The 24,677-nt window shown below is 43.3% G+C and overlaps 1 long non-coding RNA gene across 1 annotated transcript in view; it reads right to left on the bottom strand.

Annotated features, from left to right (window-relative positions):
• The window catches only part of LOC142417833 (uncharacterized), a 50,450-nt gene extending 27,109 nt beyond the window's left edge, over positions 1–23,341 (bottom strand). The window contains exons 1-2 of the long non-coding RNA XR_012778139.1: positions 23,259–23,341; positions 20,015–20,122 (exon numbers count right to left, since the gene is read on the bottom strand). This is a non-coding gene — a long non-coding RNA (uncharacterized LOC142417833). The remainder of the gene's footprint in view (positions 1–20,014; positions 20,123–23,258) is intronic.
• Between the last annotated feature and the right edge of the window lie 1,336 nt (positions 23,342–24,677).

The following is a 24,677-nucleotide window of genomic DNA, read 5'->3' as shown; positions in this document are numbered from 1 at the left end:
CTGGCAGCAGGTACCTATGCAAGGCATATGCACCCCAGGACCTCAGCCAAAATGGGAGGAAGGCACAGAATTCGGCAACTCACTTGCACAGAGTTTCACCTGAAAAAACTCTAAGGTTGGAATAATTTACCACGACTTCACAGACAGAAAAGATGCAGTGCACCCCAGTTCTTTGCATCTTCCTGGCTGATGGGCACAGTAAGTTCTGGGTCTCCACTATACATCTAGGATTTCAGACTCTTTTAAAAGCTGCAGTTTCCAAGTACCAGCCCCTTTTCCCCCCTTACTCTCTAACCTAGTGGAAGATATACCTGACCGATAGTCCAAATAACATTTCCCTGATAATATTCACCTTTTTTTCCTCAAGGGTCTTCGTAGACATGATTCCCAGGCACTAGTCCTAAGTGTGCAGCCAAGTGGACCCCTACTAGAACAGGGGCCTCGTTCATTGTGCTTCCACTCCGGACAATCAGCTGGAGGTAATCAATTTTTGAGAGTCCTGAATATCCTCAGTTTCCATTTAAGCACGGAAGAACAAGAAGTTCTCAGCATCTCTAACCATCAGGGTAAAATATTTATCATGGTCACCTAGAGAAGCAGGATTTGCCTAAAAGTAGGCAACTAGAATCTCCATCCCATAATGAGGACTGACGGCTCCGGTTTCTGATCTATCCTTGAAACCAGCCCCCCACCTCCCCTCTGCTTACCAGAGTATGTGCTCAGCACTCTCTGCCCTATGAAAATTGGTGGTCAGGTTCATAGGGTGACCCAGGTTGGAGAAGGGAGCCCCAGGCATTTAATTTCTGCTCTGTCTTGAGACTGGTCCCTGCACTGCCTTGGTTCTCCCACCACATGAGCTGAGAAATATAGTCAAAATTGTTGTGAAGACACCTCCACAGCCTAAATGCCCTAGCTATCGTTTTTAAAAGCTGACAAAACTGAAGTACACTTTCAAGTTTTGACTCACAACTTCAAAACCTGTTCTAGTCACATACAGAAAAAAAATACTTGCAAAGCATCACTTGAGAGCACTTACATATGTCTTCTCTAGGGATTCAGTCTTGGCTCACTGTTTTCTATCTTCAGCTCCTTTTCTCCCATTATCCCCAGACAGCACAGTTAAGAGCTCAGCAAAAAAACTCCTTCAACGGCTCCTCAGGAGCACAGATGTCTCTGAATTAACCCTTCCTCTAATTTGTGTTTATAAGCTCTATATAGATGCCATACTGCCCAGATTATTTGTTTTGTGCCTCCCTTTCCCAAAGGAACACTATTACCTTTCTTGTCTCCTGGTAAAGTGGCAGAAAGGTTACAGTTGCACCAAAATTTTGCTACCAGCACTGGAAACCCGAGCAAGTATTGCAAAAATATCCAAGGTCAGTCAGCTGGCAGTGAACAGGGCCGCTGGCTCCTACAAGTTTTAAAGCACACTCTTTGAAGTCTGATGATGCCAATGTGCTACTGAGCACATATCTATTTTTGTGCTGAAAGGGGTCCTGCCAAAAGAGAACAATGGTCACTTAGCAAGTGTACGACTCCTCTGACTCCATCAAGACTCATGTCTTCTGGACACCCTGCCTTAACCTCTTCAACATTCAAGCACAGAAGTACACAAGGAAGCCACACTACGACATATATTATTCAGCCTGGAAGAGACAGCATTGCTGATGACAGCCTCGCTGCTGTCACCCAAACCAAATGTTTCAAAAGCAGTTTTAACTAAATCCAGAGAAGATCTGGATTTAGATCTGTAAGGCTGGTATCACCACCTTATGATGAAATTCAGAGCAGTAACAAAGAGGGGTCTTAGCATGTGCTTAAAATAACCTCTCACCTCACCCTGAAGGTTTCCGTGGCAGAGCTCCCACGCAACCAGAGCTCTGAAGTGCTCACGGAGAGGTTAAGTACTGCTCTTATAAGCCCGAGGCAGGTTAGGGTGCTTGGCAGAAGGCTGCCCTCAGGGCTGGATCTCCAGAGTGTGGGAAACCATCAGAAAGAGCTTTACCAGTGCAAAAACTGGAGGTCAAAACACAGAGTGTCCTGGACAGAAAGGTCTGACCAAGTCAGCCTGGGCAATCCCAAGCACACGAGTTCCTCCAAGAACTTTGCAGCTCTCCCTGCACCAAGCCCCGGCAGTAACCCACCGCTTGTACGGCCGAGAAGTAAACACACAAAATTCACTCAGCTTTCTCAACTTGAAAAAGGAGGGGGAAAACTTTACATTAACTCTGCTTCAGCCATTAACACAACAAAAAGATACAGATGTTCTCCATGTCTCTATTAATCTCCTCCTCGGTCACAAAGCTGATCTTCCAAGGAGAAGCTACAGGGAGTGACATAAAAATAAGTTAATTTGTAAAAAGCACAGATGAAACATTACCTGGACACAGGAAAACACTCCTCCAGGAAGATGAAACCCCAGATGCTGCTGAAAACCCAACGGGTTTTATTGAATGGCAGATCTTGGGCCAGCAATAGATAATCAGAGAGATCAGTGGAAAACCGATTAGATCAAAGTCCCCAAACGTGGTTTAGTGACCACCACATCTGGGCACAGTCACCAAAACCTGAAGGCTGAATTCTGTGTTAAGAGGAATCTTTTTTCATTTTCCATGGGCCTTTAATCAGAGGAGGAAGAAAAGCTGTTTGAAGAGTGCTGTCAGGTGCGAGGAAGATAAGCTAGAGGCAGATCGCACAGACGACAGCATTTGGAAAAACGGAGGCTGGGGACTATCACCACGAATACGCATAAGCTCCGTTCTTCATAACAGAGCATGTTGTTGTTAATAATACTACTTAACCCTCTTATAGCCTTTTAAGCTTTCAAAGTGCTATACAAATACTAATCACTAAGTGAAGGTGCCAAAGAATCCCTTCCGTACCCTGCTGATTGCACGGGCTGAAAGCACAATAAGTACGACATGTACAAGGGCAAACACAGGCCTGAACAATCACCGTAGTTAATATTACAAAAAAGATCGCGTTCTAAAGGGAAAGGTATTAGTGTGCATCCATTAGGGAACTCTTCTTACCTACTGCTGTGGAGGCAGCACCAGACGCAGAGGGAGCAACAGATGCTGCTGGGAGGAAGATGGAGCACAGAGGGGAAATGGAAACATCTACAGGAGATGAGGACAAAAACGTCCACAAGAGGAGACCTGGGAAAACTTTGCAGAGGTACTGGGGAGCAAAAGGTGAAGCTAGGGCAAAGATTTGTGAGCAAAAGTAACTTCATTAAATCAGCCAAGAAGGAAGGTGATGGATCTTGGCAGTTTGATTTTCTTAGCAGAAAATCAAATAAGCGACTGGCAATCAGAAGGGCTGATCAGGACACAGGCTCACCCCGTGGCAACAGGAATGAGGAACAAATTACATTAATTTTAAGTAATGATGGGAAACTGTTGCCAAATTTGGTGAATACTGGTTAGAAAGCGCACGTGAATTAATCCCGTCTAGTCCTTGAATACTTAAGCTGTCCGGCAGCACTTTCTGCAGAAGTGCTCAACAGAATGCATAAAAAGGCAAAGTCTGTAATTGTATAAAGTGATCCTTCATACAGCGACACAGGGAATAACCAGAATTTCCACTGCACAAGTGTTAATCGCTGCAGCTGCTGAACACCTCCCAGGAAGGACTGCAGGAACCCAGCCAGTCTGTTCAGCGTCGCTCTGTGGTTTTAAGGTGCTCTGCATCGAGGTGAGCTCTGCCCTAAGCACCCACCTGAAACCAGCGCCATTAAAAACGCTTCACCATCTTAAGCCCTCTCTTCTACTAGGAGGATACCATAAAACCTAGCTTTCTGACCTCAGCTTTTAGTCAAGTATAAACAGAAAACCTATTTATTGACAAACATATCTTTATTTCTGATGTGGGAAGGACAGAGACATCCACTGCCCTGTTCCTAAAACAGAAGCTATATGAGCTGCTCGAAAGGTGCAGAACAGAAACTCAAGTGCGCTTTTCACGCAAATCCTATATGGCCCGTTCACTTCCCTGCCAGACAATAGCTGTGTTGTCTCCAAGGAAACAGAGGAGGCAGACCTCAGAAGTGTGTTAAATGAAATTATTTCATTAACATTTATTTCCTGGTTTACTGTTTCACCAGTTAATATAGAAGATGCTACGGCCACTGGACAAAAAGATTCTCTGGTCCATTCTGAATGGGGAAACATGTCAAGCAGTGAAGAAAATGTCCCCAAGCTTTCCTTCCCAAAGCTCTGGCGCAGCATCCTGAGCCACAGTGGGAAGAGAGATAAAAATGCAGAAAGCACAATTCACCATAAGGCATCAAGATTTTCATATGTGTTTAATGACTCTCAGTACTTTTTATTTTTAAATACTCACATGGTCTATTTAAGTAGTTTGACTTGCAAAAACTATCAGAGGTTCAGAGTTCTCAATGTGTCCTATCTCAGGGACACCCTAATGAGTAAAACAATGAGATTTGTATCTGTGGCTCCTTCTGAAAGTTTTGAGCATTTCCCCCCCCCCTTTTCAGCTAAACAAACTAAGCAGGATCCTAGCAAGAGGGAGGAAAAGAGAACTGACGGATGACAGAGAAATAACTCTTAGGAGATGCTGAAGTCTCACCCTGTCATCTGCCTACTGCCAGGGTTTCAGCCCCATCCCATGAATGTACATGGCCAAACTCCAATATCTCCAAGATACTGTGATTGAGTTCGGCTTGTCAAAAATCAGGTCTCGTTTACTGATGAAGAATCTCCAACTGACATTTTCCTCATTCACATTGCTGTTTGTATTTGAAAGATTTGCTCCAGGGGTCAGAGTCCAGTACACATCAATGTCACTGGGAACACTCGCGTGATTGCCAGCAGGACCTCATTACGCTTCAGCTCCGTTTCCCACATCATACTCAAAATGAACAACGCATGGCAGAACCAGCTTGCACTGTGAAGGAAAGTCAAAGCAGGTATCACAGGCAGTTGCCTCTCCCATTCATTCTGTCAGAAACTTGGTCAAAGGCTGCCACATTTTACCAAATAAGTACTTCTTATTTTTCTGTTTTATCTCCTTTGCTCAAGTGTTTGATCATAATTGCTGCCTCCAGTAATTCACTGGTTGTAGTTCTCATTCTTAAATCTGATAATATTTCCCAAATCCCTTCTCGTCAGATAGCTAGCATCTACACATTTCCGTATGTCTTCTCTGGGATTGCAGAAATATTCTTTCTCCTCCTAAAAAGCTAAACACTTCTTAGCAATAGACAGTAATACCACCAAATTCCTCCAAAGCCCTTGGATGTGTTTTGGATGTTTAAAATTCAAGGGAACAGCTGTCAGCTGAGATGATAATAGTGCTTTCAGTGTACCCAACGAGAATTAGTGAAATTACCCTCCAACAAATGTATGCTACATAATGTCATAAGTAAGAAAAAAAAATTCTTTATCACATAGAAATGGAGAGAAGATCTGAAATAAGAAATATTCATTGAAATCTATGCTATCTGAAAAATGTAGTGAACCAAATGCATTGCTGGAAGCTATGATAAAACAGACACATAGAAGAGGCCAGTGAGGCCAGCTAACACCATGGCAGCACAGTGCCATCATTTCTAGCCTCCAGACCATTTGAAAAAGACTCCAGGGAGCAACTGCACTGTCGTGGCCCTCCAAAGAGCTTGTGGCATTGAAAGTCCCACCAGAAAGAAGCTGGCTTGTATCGGTATCTTTCTGGATTGCAGGATGGGGAGGAAGGAGAGACGGTTCGTCCTAACCAACCATGAGTGGGAAGCAGTGATTGCCACAAGCAAGGATGAGCTCAGGAAACCCCACACCTCCTGCCTGCTCAGTTTTAACACAAGGGGAGGGATTGCAATAGCCTATGCTCCTGCTGGCAGGAGCTACCTTTGCTTCAGGATCAAAGCTGTCCACCACGTGCAAATGCCAGAAGTGCAACCATCTGAATATTGGCACTTCCACCCTGCCTGCTTCAATACATACTACCTTGAAACTCTGAATGGCATTGCAGAGTCATCTAAAGAACCTGTACATCTATGAAGCTGAGAATGGGGAACTGTTAGACTCTCATTCCCTTCTTTTCTATTCCAAGTTACTTCGTACAAAGTCATCCTGGCCCACAAGAGGTAATACCATGCTCAGGTGATACCATAACACAGAAGGAATTCAATGCCACCTGAGGGGTTTGGAAGTTTCAGGACTGATCTCTCAAGAAACATCTTGAAAGACACATCCACTTTCAGGAACAATCCCGAAAAGCTGTAGCAGAGAACAGCAGGGAATTCCTAGACTCCTACAAGGTGGACATGGCACTGAGTCAGGGTGACTGAAATAAGGATCATAGCAGCTCATTAAAAGATAAACACAAAACTGCTCAAATAGGCAAACATTTTGCAATGCAGTCCAGCTTCAAATAAGTGATTTCCCAGCTCCAACTGGAAAAAATCAACAGCAATTTTTACATTTTGTAGAAAGCCTTCATCAGGCAAAAATGAGAAAAGCATAAAAATTGGGAAATGGCGCGTGAAATGGCTGCATTTGTCCTGTGGATTTTCCAACAGCATTTGTACACAACCGAATGCTCCCATTGACCACCCAGGATCAAAGCTCCCAGGCCCCAGGGCAACTTTCATGCTGATATATTCCTCATAACGCAAAGGCAGAAATCAAGCCCTACCTTTCAGTTATTAAACAGTCACTAACTGTGATTTGTGCTGCATTTCTGTTGCTTCCGCTCCCACTGAAACCACTGACCTGAAGAAAGGTTTTGTCTCTCCGTCACAACTAATCAGTAATGGGACAAGAACCACCTAGAGGCTTTGCAAGCTCATGTTTCCATGTTTTCCCAAGACGCACAAAGTCTCAGGAACAAACATAAAAAGGTCTCATACACGCTAGATACACGGACTTTAAAGTGGAGAGAAACACCACCTTCCATCGATGGACACACGGACTGGCCATTGGGACAAGGGGACAAATTACAAATTAGAAACAGGAGCCAGGATGAGAAGCAGCAAAACAAGACAAACTTTCGTTCTGTCTAAACCTAGCTATTAAAAAACCCCACACCAAAATCAGTGTTAAGTGAGAAGCAGCAGTTGTCTTTTCATTATTTCAGGGGGAAAAAAGGAATTCTTTATCTGAACAATTCTGGCAGGTGACAGCTAGTGTTAGAGCTATACGCTGAAAAGCGGAGTCGGAACGAGGAGCCTTACACAGTCCAAATGTCACTGCCCTTATTTACTCAAAATTTCCATCACATCCAAAGAATTTTGTCCAGAGTGAGACACCATGCTTTAGCTTAATATAAGAACTTTCATCTGTCTCAATAAAAATAAGGCTACCGGCATTTTTGAGTGAAACTGCCTTTTGCTAGGAAGTTGGATTTGAATCCAGTTGATATTTTTTCACAAAGATGCCTGCACTTGGTTGAAAAACTGTGGTTTCTCATTGTGGTTTCTGGAAGAAGTCAACACTTCCTGCCAGAAAAAGGGTGAGGAGGGAGAAAAAAAATAAAGTAAGAGATCATTTTCCAACCAGCAAGAAAGCAGAAAAACAAAAGTTTGCAAGTGAACAGCTAGAAAATTAATAATTAGGTATTTCTCTGCATCTCGTGGTTTAATCAACTCAGTTTTCATTGTGTCATCTTCAGGAACATTTGACAAGTGGTGGTGAAAAGTTACTCAAAACGCTTCTTACAGGACAAGCTTCCTTTGCCCGCACCAGCCGTGGAGCTCACCAGCTGTCAGCCACGGGCAGACACCTCTTCTGCACACCGGCAGGATGAGCAGGAATGGGCGATGCACGGACAGAAAGCACACCTCGGAGAACACCGCAAACAGAGGATGCAATGGATGCACAATGCCATCAGGGCACTTGTGGTGTTTCCAGATCATGGGTAGCACACTCTGTCAATACGTTACAGACTGAGCATTTATTTATCTGTAATATTAGGCTGGGCCCAGGAAGAATGAGTGTTGTGCCATGGGCTGCTACAATCAGCAAGTCCTACGATCTCATCTGCTCTTCTGTTAGAGGTACGCCATACTGACAAGCTAGTAAAAGGTTTAGACCCCCCACAAGCCATCTGCTCTCCTGCATAGGTGTGACTGTGCAGCACATACAAGAGGCAGAAGCAGCTATAATGAGGTCCAGAGCATTTTTTTTATAACCCTACAGGCTTCTCTCCCCATTATAGCCAAGTCCAAAACTCCTCTAACACTTGAGGCCACATGCAGATACGAGATCATTCCCTTTATAACCATGTAACCAACATTTTCAATGATTTATACCTGTTAAGTTCTCCCAAGATATTCCTGTGCCTGATACTATTAATGCTGCTCCATAACTGCTTCTGGCTGGGTCAGAGTCACAGTGCTCAAGGAACACAGAAAGAAAAGGGCAGATATCAGAGTCTTATCCCCAAAAGACAACTCCACCCAAAGCTCCTCTAGCTGCGGATTCTCTGCTTCATTCTCCAACTCCTCTTTGGAGAGGCAATTTATTGAATTCCACCTCACACCCACTGCACGCAGCGTTTGGGCAGTAGCTGCTGTGAAGCTGGTACTTACTATTCTGCATCAACCCAGTGGTACTTACTGGCAGCAGCAAATTAGAAGGTATGTCATCTAAGCAATTGACCAGAAGCCTCCTAAGCAAATATTTTAGCTCAATTACTAACAAGTTCATTTTGTTTCTCCAAAACATTATTCTTTAATTGCTTATCAGGGCCATTTTCCTTATTAAAGTTTCATGCAACACAGCTATGGTGTTCCATAAAGACACGGTTTGATGCTATACCATGAATAAGTATTACATTCACAGGGCAGCTCTTGTATCAGCTCAGTTGTTAGTTGCCAGTGCCTTTTGCTGCCTTATGATTTTTTTTTTTCAGCAGGTCTTTCCATTCAGTAGAAATTCATTTCAAAGAGTTTTGCAATAATACTTTTCACTTTCAGATTTTGAAGAATGGAAAATTTTTCATCTTTGCAAGTCTGATCTTTTACCAAAAGCACCTTGTAGACAAAAGACGGAGAAAAACTGACAGATTAATAAAATACAAAGGATAAAGAAAATGGGTCTGTGGGTGTAGCTTATTCCCAAATAAAAATTCGTTTAAAGCTTGGCCAGATTAATTATCCTATTGTAGTCATCAATAACTTTCCATTCATTATTACAGGCTTTCTGTATGAGACAGCTGTTATGAAAACCTGTAGAAGGAAAGCACACAGCTTTAACCTGCCCCTTGTATTGCCATTTCCATGGAATAAGAGAAAGGAGGACAGAGAGGTCAGACACAGACCACAAGAATGCTATGGTAAAGCAGCCATTCTTAAAGAAGTCCCAGGAAGCCAAACAACCAACCATATGAATAGACATATTCAGACAAATGGGTACCCAGGAAGATTTGCAGAAATGCCTACACAAATTAAACATTTATAAAACCAAAAGGTACTTCTCCTTTGGAGGTGGCTCAGTATTCTTGCACGGCTCCATACCCCACTATCTTCCCACCGTACCCAGAAGTTAGGCGAAACGCTGCAGAGCAGCGTGGGGCACAATCTAGACTCTCACCAGAAAAAAAAAAAAAAAAAAAAAAAAAAACACACAAAAACAAACACAAAAAACAGCTTCCACATAAGTCTGGAGCAGCATGTGCTGATGGTCACACACCACCTGGTCTTCACACCAGCAAGGGGAAATCAGTCTACAGGTCTGGATTCTCTCTTAGCCAGAGTTACATAGTTTTTGAAGCTTATACCGCTGAAAGGAACATATTTCTCCAATTTATCTGACCGTTTCTGGAGAAACATCGGGTTTGGTTGGTTGGTTTTTTTTTTTAAAAAAAAAAAAAAAAAACAAACCACATCATTTCACTCCAATTTTCCTCTTCCCTCTTCCTTATTGCTGCTCACTACATATGTCCCAACAGGTGGCATTACAGATCGAAGCTTGCGGTCTTTCATCCACATGATTACCTGGCCAGGGAAAAGCAATCTTAGAAGAATTTATTGCTCCTATCCCTTATCAGTGGAAAGCAGGTGCAAGAGAAGCATTCGTAATCACAGAAGGACCTTCAATCTGGAAAACTACTGCTTCTCTCACAGTGTAATTGATAACCCTTATGTCTTAGATTTGGTTACTGAAACTACTCGAATACATTTAGGGTGTTCCAGCAACATAAAAGCAGAAATTGTCTATATGTATGTCCACATGCACATCTGTGGACATATATCTTTCCTCTGGAAATTTCTAGGCTGAGCATTAGATCAGTACATTTAACTGAGAATTTGATATGTGGTAACTAGCCCATAATGTTAACAAGAAATGTATTTATGACTATCTAAACTATATATGGAAGATTAACAGTCCTGCAAGAGTTTCTGGAGCTGAGGAACTATTTTTACCAGGAGTCCTGAAAAAGCCTTCACCCTTAAAGCTACCAGAGACCTCCCACCCCAAAACCTTCTGAGAACAGGCAGGATAAAGCATCAGAGGGAGATAAAAAGAGCTGGCTCTTACAGAGACCTTTTCCCAGCGCCTGACGAGATACACAAGGACAGCCCTACACTTTGGACAAGATGCTGCCATAGATCTTTCAGAGACTCAAAGTCACAGCCATTTTCTTCTTAACAGCTCTTTGCTAAAGAGATTCCCGTTTGTAATTGCTCTTCGCCATCTCATCCTGTAGGGAATATTGACAGCAAAAAAGTTCTCTACTTATGCAGGAGAGGCTGATGATGTTAAAAATACATGGCACATCCTCAAGTCTTCACAAGCCCTTGCTGTCAGATGGATCTTGGTTCCCTATCAATAACGCCAAAGTACTTTCTTTTCAAATCAGTCTTTCTCCTTGCTTTCCCTCCTCCCCTATGCAAATCTGGAGATGCAACTACAGGCTGCTGCTGGCACCAGTCCTTAAGAAGGAAAAGAGGTACTTATGTAAAGTAAATAAATTACTACCAACATCTTTCTGTAATATATCCTAAAGGTCCTCTCCGTCGGACATCTTCAAACACACGTCCAGTCCTGTCCCATTGAAGTTGGAGTCACAATGTATTTGAACACACACCCAAAACCAGAGTAGTCTTTCATTATCATTTCATGCCTAATTCCTTTTCCACATGATCTGCATTTCCCATATTTTGTCCCATTAACATTTTATCACAGAGCACAGAGAGAGCATTTGAGCAGCCAAAGCCAGACAAAAAGCATGTGCGTTCCAGCCAGAGAAGATGGATTCAGCATAAGGAATTGCATAACCGCAATATGATTATATTTAAATACCCCTCATGTTATTACAAAAGTACTTTGATTGGCCAACAGAGGTCCTCCAGCACTGAATGGAAGCACAGAGATCTGCGCATCGTGGGACGCAAGAGGAAGAACCATACGGCAATTAAAGCAGCTGCTACTGTAGAGCGGCAGAATAAGGGGGGAAAAGAAAAACCCACCACCTTTATGGTTATTCCCCAGTAGCCATACAATAATCCTGTTCTCTAATTAGCAGACAATTCAACCCCAGTAACGAACAATATAACACCTCAAATACTTTCTTCTTGTTCTCCCAGCAGGGAGTCTCCAGGGATTGTAGATTAAAAGTCATATTTGAAGATAAAGAAAAAAAGTATTATGCAATGACAAATTGGAGGAGATCCAGAAAAGAGAAGGAAAAGAGAGCGAAGACCTAACCTGACAGGAGAACAAACAAAAACACCTGGCAGAGCTAAGGAGGAGGTTTGAAGAGGAAAGTGAAGTGTTTAGATGGCAGAGAGGCTTAATGGATTAGATGCTCTTTCTGGCAACGTGAGCTTTAGCCTGATTAGATAACGTACCTTATCCACAGCTTCATTAAAGCCAGAATTGAGCCTTTAGGGGAATAAAGGAAATCAAAATATTTGACAACAGGAAACCAATAAAGCAACAAACTACAAGAAATCCACATTTCTTTTCCAGTCCCAGCTGACATTCTTTCCAGAACATCTCCGGAGGAAACTCCCCTTCCCATTCAAGTCAACAAGACTCTTTCAATACACATGAACAAGATACCGTTGGGCCCTCAGCTTTGTGGAGCCAGATGACCTCTGAAATAAAGCTCAGAGCCACCGGTATTGTGGCAAAGCCTCAATGCACAGGCTCAGACTTGATATATCTGTAAACTTCCATCATCAGGAGAATAAGGAAACTTGATTCGGGAAGTAAACAGGATTAATTTTGCAGTGATGAGTGTCAGCTAGAAGAAAGTGGTTAAGTGTTATTTTTTTTTTTAAATGAAATATGCAGAACAGAGCTGAGAACATTACCACAGGAATGAAAAGAAAAAACAAAAAGTGTCCTCCACACCCTAATGTTAATTTAAGAGTGAAAGGTTTAGGAAAGTATTACAGCATATGTGAAAAAAAGGACTCTGAAAAAAGCTCCATTGCAAATTAAGCATCAATGCACAAGAAGGAATACACCTACAGTACCAGAAACTCCAATATTAGCCAACTTCATAAAAATTTTCAAGCTCTTCTAGTATTAATGAGCTATTCCACTCATGGAAGTCCCCAGATTCAAAGCAGTTTGCAGACCCAATTAAATCCAACCAACACCAACAGATTCATATCAAGTCACCCCCAGACTTACTTTCTAATATGTTTAGAAGGTTCCCATCACTCTTATTCCAATATCTGGTGGCACAGAACTATATCTGTGCCACCAGAAATATGTATTTATTAAACAAAATTATGATAGACACAGTGACTTAATCAACATCATACTAGAAACCTCATAAGAAGTATCACCCAAGTTCCACATATTTATCCTTCTCCCTGCAGAATGTCGAGAAAATAGGAACTTCAAAGCATACCTTGAATGCTAACAAACTACATGCTACTATGGCCCAAAGGAAAATACCCAGCTAACAACCTCTGTTCTCTTTGCTCAGTTTTTCACACCATATTTTGTTGCTACAGGACTGAAACCAAAGAGAACCATGGTCCCAGGAGGAGGACCTGGGGAGAGGCTTCAAGAGGACCATGGTCCCAGGAGGAGAACCTGGGGAGAGGCTTCAAGAGGATCTGAAAAAACAGTGAAGGGATGAGAAGGACACATGGGTGAGCCACCCAGCAGAGCCCTGGGGTAAGCAACAGCTGTACGAATCGAGCTGAGCTTCTCTTCGTTATTCTCCCTCCTTAAACCCAGCTGAGTTGGGAATTCAAACATGGCCCCTCTCGGGAGGGGAGGTGGTGGTGTTTGATCAGTATCCAAACATAGCAAAAGTAACAATTCTCTATTTTTATTCCAGATCCTCTTACCAATGAGAAATGTGTGTTCATCCTAATAATCTCAACATCTTGCTGTTCTGGTTATTTAAACACACAAGATTGCTCACAAGAGCTGGGCTTCATTTTCCTGTTCATTATTGCAGCGCTCCTCAGAAATGCCGAGCTGCTGGCAGCGCTTTGTTTTGTTGTTACAAGAAGAGAAAGCACCCGCATCATTCATTCTGGAAGAACAAAACACTGTCATAGAGACTGTTTTTGGCTACAATAGCTGCCCAGAAAGCTGTCAGAAGCAACCTTTTGTCTCTTAGTTAATCTGCACCAGGAAACAGGGAAGGGAGGGCAGAGTGATGAACTTGCTGCTAATAAATAGATGAGCATCCGCCTCTCTGCAGCTGAGAAATCCTTCCCATCAACATGGGCAGCCCAGGGCAGCCTGCTGGTCCCCAGCCTGGCCTGATTAACACCAACCCAATGCTGCAGGTACCTCACACTGTGATTAATTAGGCATATGTGGGTTGAACTCCTGGTGCACACTTGAGAGGGCATTAGCTGACATCACCTGTGATGCTCCCAGTTGGGTCCCCGTCTCCTAATAGAGCCTCTTCTGTTCTTAACAGCCCAGCTATTAGGAATCAGAAGATGCAGTAATTGTTTAGGGTCCAATCAGCAGGAAAATGTCATTAGTTACACAGATGCAGGCTGTGCTCTTCACAGAGGCCAGGAGAAGAAAAAAAAAATCCCCAGGATTATTTAAGGTATACCTAAATGTTCCTCAGACACCTCTCTGAGTGGCCTTTCTAACCAAGCCATGCGATTCACAGGCGTTAAGGTCATCAATTCTCTTCCCAAAAAGGCTTCCCATCAATAGACAGCACAGGAATTCAGGGTCATAAATTAAAGGGTTTTCCTGAGAGGCTGCAACAGGAGCCTTTGGGCACCTGCTTGCTTCTGCACAGGAGCAGGGGAGAGGAAGAGAAGGGTTTTCCATGATGGGTACCTCCTCAGGAATGTGACCAGCAGCTAAAGCCGTGAGGTCGCCTGTTTGCAGGCGGAGACGCAGCCAGAAGTCCTCATGCCCTGTAGCACCTGGGACTTTGGATACAGAGCCTCTGATCAAGCTGCCCCATGCCTCATTTATATCCTTTATATCCTATATCCTCATATCCTTCATTTATAAAACAAAGCTAAATATAATTTTCTGGATTTAGAAAGTTTGCTGATATCCATAAGAGAAGCGTTCTTAAACTTAAGGGGATGTATTGCTCCTAAAGTTTTTGTCTCATATTTTTTGAAGAGTATTTGGAGCCATTTCCTACTCCTACAAAACTTGTCTCTCTGTACCTGGGTACGACAGCCTTTAACAAGTCCAGCTCTTCTGCTCTGCCACATCTCTTATTTTTCTATGCATGAAAATAATACTTTCTGCATTTCCTCTGTCTATTCCTGTTCTCTGACCAGAGGAACGGGGCTTCAGTAATTCTTTTGAATTTATTAATTTTATTTTACTCTTCTACTCTGTTTAAGGACTGGTGGGGTCACCTGAAGCTTTTAACCTCACCTTCCTTGTTCCTGTCTCGCACTGACAGGCACCACTCCCAAACTTGTATTTTCTTATTCTTCCCCATCACGTCACTCAAGACTCATGCAACAGCTCCCTGTTAACCTGCTCTTATTTCTGTTACTGATATAAATGAAAGGTCCACAGTTTTATCTGGTCTGTACCCAGAAGCTGCAGCTGGATCCATTTCTACATGGAGATGCACGATGTGGTACGAGATCCACGGTGGATGCTCCTGCTCCTTTCTCCAGCCCCTTTAAAGCTGCACTGCAAAACACTCATGGACAGGGAGCAGCCCAAATTTGGAAGGCACCTGGTTGCCCTTTACCATTCTGACTGCTTGCCACTACTAAGTTCATGAGCAGAATTTTGCAAAGCTTTTTTAAAAGACCTTAAGGCACTTTATAAGAAGATATGTCATTTTAGACTCTTGAGCTTTTTATTACTTTTAAGCTGCTCAAGTAATAAAGTCACACTAGTCCCTTAAAGGAGTTTAAATCATGAATATTTAAGCTTGTAACAAGAGAAGGAAGGAAGCCAATTTGAATTATCAGAGTTTCTTTTTCTTTTTGCTTCACTATTCAAAGAACAGTTGGAGGCCCCAGCATCTGAAGTCCTGCACAGACTGACTTCAGGCTTGGAATTCAGCACAACTAACAAACTAGACTATCACTCAAAGGCATTCAGTCCTTGGGAGAGGACTGTATTTTAAAATAAAAAATATAAAATAATAAAAAATGAAGTATAGCAAGGCAAATTCTCTGTGTAGAATAGCTCCTTTGACTTCAAAGCCAATTTACAGGAAGTGAAAATCTGGCTCATTGTTTTCTCCAATTCATGTTTTCATCCTTTACTGTCCCCAAACTTAGACTAATTATTCTCCCAACAGGTTGTCAAAAACCTTCCTATTTCCTCTTGCAATTACTGTTGTATGTTTTAATAGCTATCTCTTCCAAGCAAATTGGAGGCCCCGAGCTATTCATGCCCTGACAGCTTGCGAGTTCTGCATGGGAACAGGATGCATTTGCCTGAGAAACATAACAGAGTTCTTCGTAAGCAGCACCATGGCAATACGCTACGAGGAATGCACTCCCCGCACCCCCCAAGCAAGCAAGCAGTGCTGCACCCTGTCTCTGATGGCCAGCTATGAACTTGGAGCCATTATAAGTAGAGACCAGCAGTAGTTTGTCAGCAGTCTCAGCAGCAAAGTTAGCAGATTAAGATGGTCATTGACTTCTCAGAGTTAAGACCTAGCAGTAAAGCTTGAGATGCTTGTAGCATTGTCCTCCGTTTGTGTTGCAAAGCAATCACAAACATCAGGTGGGAAATGGATTTAGCCCCTCTCTGACAGGTAAGAGAAGCCAAGTGGGGCAGGGTCCCTAGTCCCCCTGCGATTTCATGTATGTGCATGTGTCATTAACATCCATCAGCAGCTCAGTTCCTCAAGGACAGATTAAGCCAACAGGACAGATGCCTTCCCACAACACTAAGAGTCCATCTTCAAACAAGTGTTGCCGGTTTTCAGCCATGCCGCAACTGCCACACCATTCCCCGTGGGCTTTATTGTTCTGCATCTGGGAAGTCCTGACTAAGGAAGGGGACTGGCGAGAAGAATTCATGTTTTCAGCAGGTTATCAAGTTACTCGGGCATACAGGTGCCAGCATTATTGCAGCATGCTGGAATTTTTAGCTCTCCTGCTAAGTTCAACCCTGGCTGGGTTTTGTGTTACTTTTGAGTTCAAGAGCAGAGCCTTGCCTGGAGAAAGGCTCTGACTTAACCAAAAACTTCCCAGTTGGTCAGAGGCAAAGGGGAGAGCAGAGGACACTCAAAGTCATGATGGTGAAAACCCTTCCAGTGGAAAGGAGAAATAGCCAATTAAAAAACAAAACAAAAACACACGAAACAAAAAACTTCCCACTTTTCTTCAACTTTCCTTCATTTTTGTTCATTAAATACTACTGCTTCAGAGTGAAATACTGTAATAATCAAATACAAATACTGTTCTGCCATTGACCAAGGCAAATGACATCTAGCAACAAAGGTATGTCCTTACATTATTTGAGGCGGCAAACAGTTTACAGGTAGCACAACCTGATTGTGAGACTAGCCCGAATAAGCACTTTTCCAGGTCATGCACTATGATAAGGAGTGTGTTATCACCCTCTCTTCAATATTGGGCAACCGGGTTCTGAGCTTAAGGTCATATCTGGGAGATGCTGTGTAAATGCAGATGGAAGGGGGAGCAAATAACTCCCTCTGCCCTGGGAATAACTGCAGATTATTACAGTTCCTCCGGTGGCTGAGCCAGAGGGACATAAGCAGAGAGCAGCCACCCCTGCTGTGCCGTGGGGACACGGCGGGAACCCGCGGAGGAGGCTCTCGAGCCCAGCTGAAAGCTGCTGGTGGTGCTGGCACGTGGGGCTGCGTCCCATTGCACACGCTATTCAGTTAACTGCCAGCTCCCCCCGGAGCACACCACAGAGATGAAGTTTCACTGACAACAGAACTAAATAAATAGAACTAGAGATGCCTTTATCTCACAAAATGTAAATCCTTTGACATCAGAGCAGCAGACAACAGTATAAACACAGGGGTAGATGGCAGGGGTGGGAACTGCTAGCAAGCATAATTTGTTTATATTTAGTTTTTTCTGTGAAAAAAAAAAAAAGACAAATATAATTTTAATTGTTCCACCTGCTTTATAAATGAGACAGGAAAGCAGCCGATGGACCTACCATGCCCATTCCTTTCACCACCAGGACAGCCGTCACCATGCAAACTGTGGGTTGCTCTCTCCAATTGCATCATTTGTTAGTTTTGGGTGCATCGCAGCCCCCCTCCAGAGTGTTGTGTGTTGGTGTAAGGCTGAGGGACGTAACATCACCGGAGCCAGGGAATAAGCGTGGGAGAGCCCCCCCGCTCCCAAGCGCCCAGCTCCCCTGCACCTCCCACACGCTGCCCCCTCCGAAAACACCACGGCACCGAGACCTCCCAAAGGCTCCAGTGGGTGAAAGAGCCGCAGCCTTCAGCCCTGCACTGCTAAAGAAGAGAGGGTCAAGGACCGAGCTCTAACTCCAAATTAGCACCTACTGCCTCAAGCCCCTGCTGCTTGGGGCCATCCCCTCCTACGGGAGATTTGTTTTGGGGAGACCCGGGTCAGGATACGCAAAACAGCACCTGGATATGAAATAGCAACTGACCTGTGGCCAGATGTACATGCAAAAATAAACACACCAAAGAGAGCATGAGCACACGTGTGGCTGCTGGAGATGACTGGTGCCGCGAGGGGAAAGGCACAAGCCGGGAACGCAGACGTGGTTTTGGTACCTTGTGCAGCGGTGACTTCTGCTCAGGCTTTGGCCAAGGTACTTCAGTGCTTTGCTCCCCAAATGTAAAATGGAGAAAGCAAGCCACTGCCTTCTCATACAGGGAAACCATCAGGAAAAATGCAACAATTATTATGAGCCTGAATACGACAGAGTTTGGAAGCATGTAATTATTTTTAAAAAAGACATTTTTGGAGGCTGAAATGAGATTTCAGAAATATTAGTGTGGAAAAGAAAAGAGCCCCTGCGTGCCACTATTTTAGTCTGCTTCCGGGCTTGGGACGATACCAACGTACTCCCGAAAGCCCTGGCACACAGCAGTTCGCCTTTGCTACAGCACGCTCTGCAAGCGCTCCGTTTGGTCACGCTCATCATCTCCTGGCCTTTGTAAACATGCATACAAATTGCAATTTTTGTTTGCAAAAAGGCTAGCGAAAGATGGAAATATATGCAAATATAATGCATTGCCACGTAAACCTTCATGCTGGAAGTGTTAACCCCAAGGCTTTTAGAAACAAGCAGAGAAAAACCAAGAGTTTCAGTCCAAGGGAACACCCTGCAGCTCAGGTGGTCACTCGCAGACCACAGATGACCGTTGGCACAGGCCAAGGAGAGCAGTCTGCAAAAGCAGCTTCTCCACAGGTCTCTGGCAGAACTGCCAGGGAAAAAGTTGGCAGAGTAGATCCTTGCCTTGCCAAATCTTAGTCACCGCCGTTAGCCCCCCTTCAGCCTCACGAACACAAAGGTCACCCAAACACTATTTCATAAAGAAAGAGCAAAGTGCCAAGTCCAAAGCTGTGACATAAATTTAATTTCATTAGGTGGAATATATTTACCTTGGGTTTTTGATGGGTTTTGTTGTGAATCAGGACAGAACTGAATCCAAATAAAAATAGACAAGATGCAAACCCTGCTTTAAAGTTAATTGACTAACGTGGTCACCTCAAAATGTTATGCATCAGCCTAAAAGGAGGCCTTTCTATAGAGTCATTTTAATTAAGTATTGTAATTTCAGTATTCTCATTTAATGCCTTTTTTTCTTTTTTACCACTAAGAAATGCACTTCTATTTAGAAGTAACAGCTGAGTGACAGCCTTTGTCTAACCTTTACTGTCCAATACATTGGTGACTCTGCAGCAGCTCTGGAAGGCATGGGGAGATGACAAATTTGGTCTTACCCAACATAAGTCACCTTTGGTTCACAGACACCTTTCCTAGAATCAAGCACAGCTGATTTCAGTAGCTGCAAAAATGATCCCTGATTCTTGCTGTCTCAGTTTTGAGGATGGTCCTGCTTATACACATGTCTGATGAGGGATGGAAGATCCCATGGAAACCCTCCCTGATCCCTCCTGGGGCAGGGAGTAAAGCAGTGGACCAAATAATTGTCCCCCAGACTAGATGTCCTGATACCAGGACCATTTGTAGTATTTTGGGAAGAGAATGAGAAAAGTTAAAGATTAGTGACACATACCCAATAGAAATGATCAACAGATAACGTCTCCTCACCCTGAAGCACATTTTACAGCTTCCTTTCAGGCTTCTCTAATGCAAGAAGAATTTCACTAAGGAACCAGCAGTTTGTTTCAGAGTGCAACTAAGTCAGAAACTGGCCCAACTGCCTTATGTCAGATGAATCGTGACACTTTGCATTTTTGCATGTGGAAACAAACTCTATTTAAAAAGCTCCGTGCTACCCATCAATCAGGAAGCAAATTGAACGAGAAGCAAAGCGATGTGCAAGAAACCTCTCATCTTCCAGGAGCTTCCAGCCCCACGAGGGCACACGGGGAGGAAGCTGACACTGCTGCAAAGTTAAAAATGGGAGGGCACCCGCTGTGGCCAGTCTTCCAGAAAACACTCGCATTTTATTTCTCACTCACTGCGGTTTGCCAGCCGAGAGCCTGAGGAAAGGCTTGATCACGCCTCACCTAGCTGAGGACTCTGAGTGTGAAGTCTCTCCCCTGCTCATGTCCTTCTTCATAAAGTACCTGTCCAAAAGTAGACACAGCACAGAGAGGACCATTCTTATTAAAGAACTGCTGCTACATTTGACAGATGTATTATGCCAAAGCAACAGTGAAAGACACAGAAGCCTTTTAAAAGTAAATAGCAACATCACCCCCATCACCACCCCCAAAATATCAGGGACAACACAAAGGACCAAAGAACATTTAATTCCTTGAAAGCACTCCACCATACAGCTGCTATAGAGCAAGTGGGTTTTGTTTCAAAACAGAAGTTTCTAGGAAAGATGGACATTTAAAGATCTTTTAGAATTATTTTCAGAGGAAACAAGACATCCAAACCTGGAAGTGATGCTGATTTTGGGTCAGATGTTGTATTTTTATGTCATTTACATTTACTCTTTCCAAGTAACTCTGATTTTTTTTTTTTTTTCCTGCATGCAAGCAGTCAGCTTACAGGTCAGGGGACACTAGCAGCATGGTATCAATAGCTGGTGTTGACAGAGATAGAGGTAGCAATTAAGGACTTTAATTGGCTATGCATAAAAGCAAGCATTGACAAGAAAGAGAAAATACATTGCTTTGGTATTTTTTCAACATTATCTTTCTTTCCTGTCCTAATGCCCGTTCCACTTAGTCTCCATGTGGTGCTTCCTCCAGCAGCTGTGTGGGCACACTGGTGTGATGCTAACGCTACCCCTTGCCCAGGACAGATAAGGCTTCTTCGCAGCCTGTATTGGCTAAAGCTGCACAAGAGATATTGGATATAAGCGGTTCCGAATTGACTGGGTGGGGAACTGTTCAGAGAACGGAGCAAAAATATTCCTGAATTCCCAGGGGGCTCCGAATGGTCAGAAATCAAAGCAGAGTTGAATTACATCTTCACCCACAGCTGAAAAGTGACTTTGAGCAAAAAAACAAACAAGCAAAAAAACCCAAAACAAAAACCCCAAATTTATAGGAAAGCTGTTTGGGCAGAAAAACTTCTCAGCTGCTCCTCTAGCACTTGAGAGCACTTAAGACTCTGCCCAAACGCACCAGAGACCTCCAGAAATCACAGAAGCCCCACAGTGTGGGAATGAAAACAACAGCCTCAAACTCAATGCAGAAAGCTCTTCCACTGCTTGAAACAACACCCACCAGAAGGAAAGTGATTTAATGCAAACGGGAGAGAACCATCACAACTTTGGGACTGCGAGGAGCTAAACCACAGCTATGGGGCTACAGAAGGAAAAGAGCAAAGGAAGGAGGTGGTTTCTGGCGAAGCACCAGCCTCTCCCTCCGCACCAGCCCCTTCTGCTCTCACCGAGACGGCGAGACATGGGCAGACTGTGGAATTCCTCCTGGCTGCCCCGCTCCAGCCTAAGCCGCCCAGTTTAAGTAGGTTTTAAGGCCAGAAAGGTGGTGTTTTCATGGCAACGTAACTACTAGGCAATAGCAATCTTGCTGTTAAATCCTAGTGAAGTGAAGGCAGCTGGAAAGGGTTTTCTCTCCTGCTTTTGTCAGTAAAACACCAGTATCTTATTTCCAATAATATAGGGGCTTTAAGACAGATTTGCCATTCTGCAGAGAAAAGACCCTGGTTTTTCCAGAGTTGAAGACAAACCTGCAGAGCAACTGCTCTTTGAGAGGTAGCACAAAGGTATAAGAATAAGATGGTTTTCAGGAGAAGAGTTAAAAGTAACACTTACTCATTTGGCAACCCCCGCAATCACTTTCCTTCCTACCTGTGATAGCTTCCTTCTCCCAACCCCATGCTCATTCCTTCCAGCCACATCCTTTCCTCTTGCCATCATTGAAGTCAATGTTATTAACATGAAGGCTAACGCAGGGCACATTTTAAGCCCAAACTCCTGAAAACAGAGTCCCTGTCTTAATTCCAGTGTTGATGATGATGAAGGTGAGTTTACCCTGCATAGCAAACAGTCCATAGTAGGGCACGGGAATTTCAAGGCTCTCAATCAACCCTATGAATAATACATTCAGTATGAGTATTAATTCACAAATTTAGATATGAGGAAATTGCCCTCTCCTCATATAACACACGTGGCCATAAAGAAAAGTGGCAACGCTTACAGGTAATAAAACTCACTCGCTATTTGAAAACAGCTGCACAAACCACTATTTGAACTATTTCTCTTAAAGTATTTTTCCTTCTATGGAAATAATTTTGCCTCTGATGCTGATGGCTCTCTTGTAGACTGCTGCATTTCAAGGCTTTGCGAGCTGAAAGAGGCACCAGCCCTTCTCCCTCACCCGTCGCACCAGCTAGAGCCCTACAGGGGCATATAGCAGACCAGGGTAGAAAAGGGCTGGTTTTCACTCTGCACAACAGAGGTTACTTCAGTGGGCACAAGCCCCAAGGAAGAGGGCCCAGAGAGATATCAGAAGTGCCAGCAGTTTTGGGGAAAACTTAGTGACCTGGGTTGAGTGGGAGATAAGCAGAAGCAACACAGAGCAACCTTAGAAGCCCAGATGAGAGGACCCCAGAAACTCACAGTATTAAACTCAACTCAGCCAAGGAGTCCATCTCCCATAGAAACATGGTAGCATATTTTGCAAGTTTGTACCACATCTGGCCTCCAGCATGCTTGTGAACACACAGCACTTTTTTGAAGGCTAACCTTGACATTCAGCAAATCATTTCAGTGAACGCAATGCCCTCCCAAGCTCGCCGCACAGATTCGTCTCCCCCTCTTCCCCAATTAAAGATTTTTCTCATCACCCCATTTCTCCTGAGTTAACAATGACACTCAGTGGCCAGGAGGATTCCCTGCAGTCTATACTCATGCTATGGCATCCAACAGTTAATATTCATTATATATTGCACACAGCAAGTGTTTTCCGTGAGTTCAGGATCCTAAGACAGGGCTCAAATTATACGGAAAGATCGCGGAAGGAAAGGCTTAAGAAAAAGGTGGAAGAAAACCATAATCTTTTTTCCAATTTGTGTAGTGACCTGGGAAATATTTTCCAGCAATCCACATCCAGGCTATAAAAAAACAGCAGACTAGAGGAGGCAAAGGCAGCTCTAGATCAAATTATTAAACAGGCACATTCAGAGAACATGTAGTCAAAGCAAATCACACTGCTAACACACAAATCCAAATCACAAGCTGAAGAGTTAGGTATTTATAATGTAAAACTTATCCTCTCCCACCTCCAAGGATGGATGCAAAACAACTGCATCAAGTACAGCTTGAAAGTCTGCCTCTGGAGCTTTGTCCTGCTGCTTTCTTGACTCAACAGAATTTTTATCTGCGCTTCAGTTCTGATAAGTCGGAGCGTGATGGATGACAAAGAGGATCAAAAGAAAACGCTATTGTGCGTGGACAAATAAGTGATGAATAATTTGAGTCCAGTCCCAAACAGCATTTAAATCAGAAGGTTTGAAGGATTCCTATACATCTCTCCAGCAATACAAACCACACTGGTACGATGCCTTTCAGTTTTGACCTAGACACAATACTACTCTTTCAATGAATTAAATATTTGATTTACAGCATTCCTGTGCTGAAAGAAAAACAAGTAATTAGATATCACATTTCAGCCATTGTAACATTAGGTATTTCCTAGAATCTGTTTCTCATAGTAATTCTCCTCTTCTCTAAAGAGCTGTGCTTATTATTTTTCAGGAAACAGTTTGACACTTCCCCCCCCAATATATTAATACTGGCCTGTATCTTCAACAGATGCACAAGAAGCAGGAATTATTCTTTCAAATCATTTTACAATGTAAAGCACACATAATTTTAAGTGCATGCATACGCTGACAGAATCTTAAACCATGTATTTTACTCCTTCTAACAATATCAATTCTGCTCATTTAAGATTGCTTGCTTCTCTTTGGACTAGAATATTAACGCACCACAAATTCAAAGGGTTTCCATCCTATTTATTTGCAAAGACAATTCATTTAAATGTTCCACAGGGTTTTGGTTTTTCTCTTATCATTATGGCATAACCATGTTTTCCATCATTCCAGTGACAGCATCAATAAGACATACCTTATTATTAAACATTATTACAGCTGCCAAGTCAAGCACTCAAAAGACAGGAAATGCAAGAATTCAAGTTTGGCTCCCAGCATGTATACATTATGATACTAACTTTATAATAAGATCTGCCTTTGAGTGCTCTGAATTTTTTATGCTCAGAACTGCACCCACTGAGCGTAATTCAGGCACCCTGAACACGCCCCCGGCAATGCCCACATCTCTCCATTGCCTACAAGCAGGTTCAGGGATTAACCTGACTGCACCGAGTGACTATTTGTGAATGTCCACCACGGACTACTGCTGAAGGAACATCAGCAAGTAAGACACCAGAATATCAAACAAAGTACTCAAAATAAGGAACATATCACTGAAAACCACTGGGGAAAGCCATCATTTGAGCAACTTCCCCAGCATCACATCAGAAGTCAATATAATTTGGAGGGGAACTGAGCCAGCACAGGGGCTCCCTGCGACGAAGCACCTTCACATCACCCTGCAGGGATGGCCCATGTGCCATCTAGCCCATGATAAGAGCCACAAAACACTCAAATACACTTAAGGACAGAATTTTAGAGGCATTA

Source organism: Mycteria americana, chromosome 16, assembly GCF_035582795.1.
Source record: "Mycteria americana isolate JAX WOST 10 ecotype Jacksonville Zoo and Gardens chromosome 16, USCA_MyAme_1.0, whole genome shotgun sequence".
Classification (NCBI taxonomy): domain Eukaryota; kingdom Metazoa; phylum Chordata; class Aves; order Ciconiiformes; family Ciconiidae; genus Mycteria; species Mycteria americana.
The sequence above is the reverse complement of the archived record's forward strand: the minus strand, read 5'-3'. Positions and strand labels throughout refer to the sequence as shown.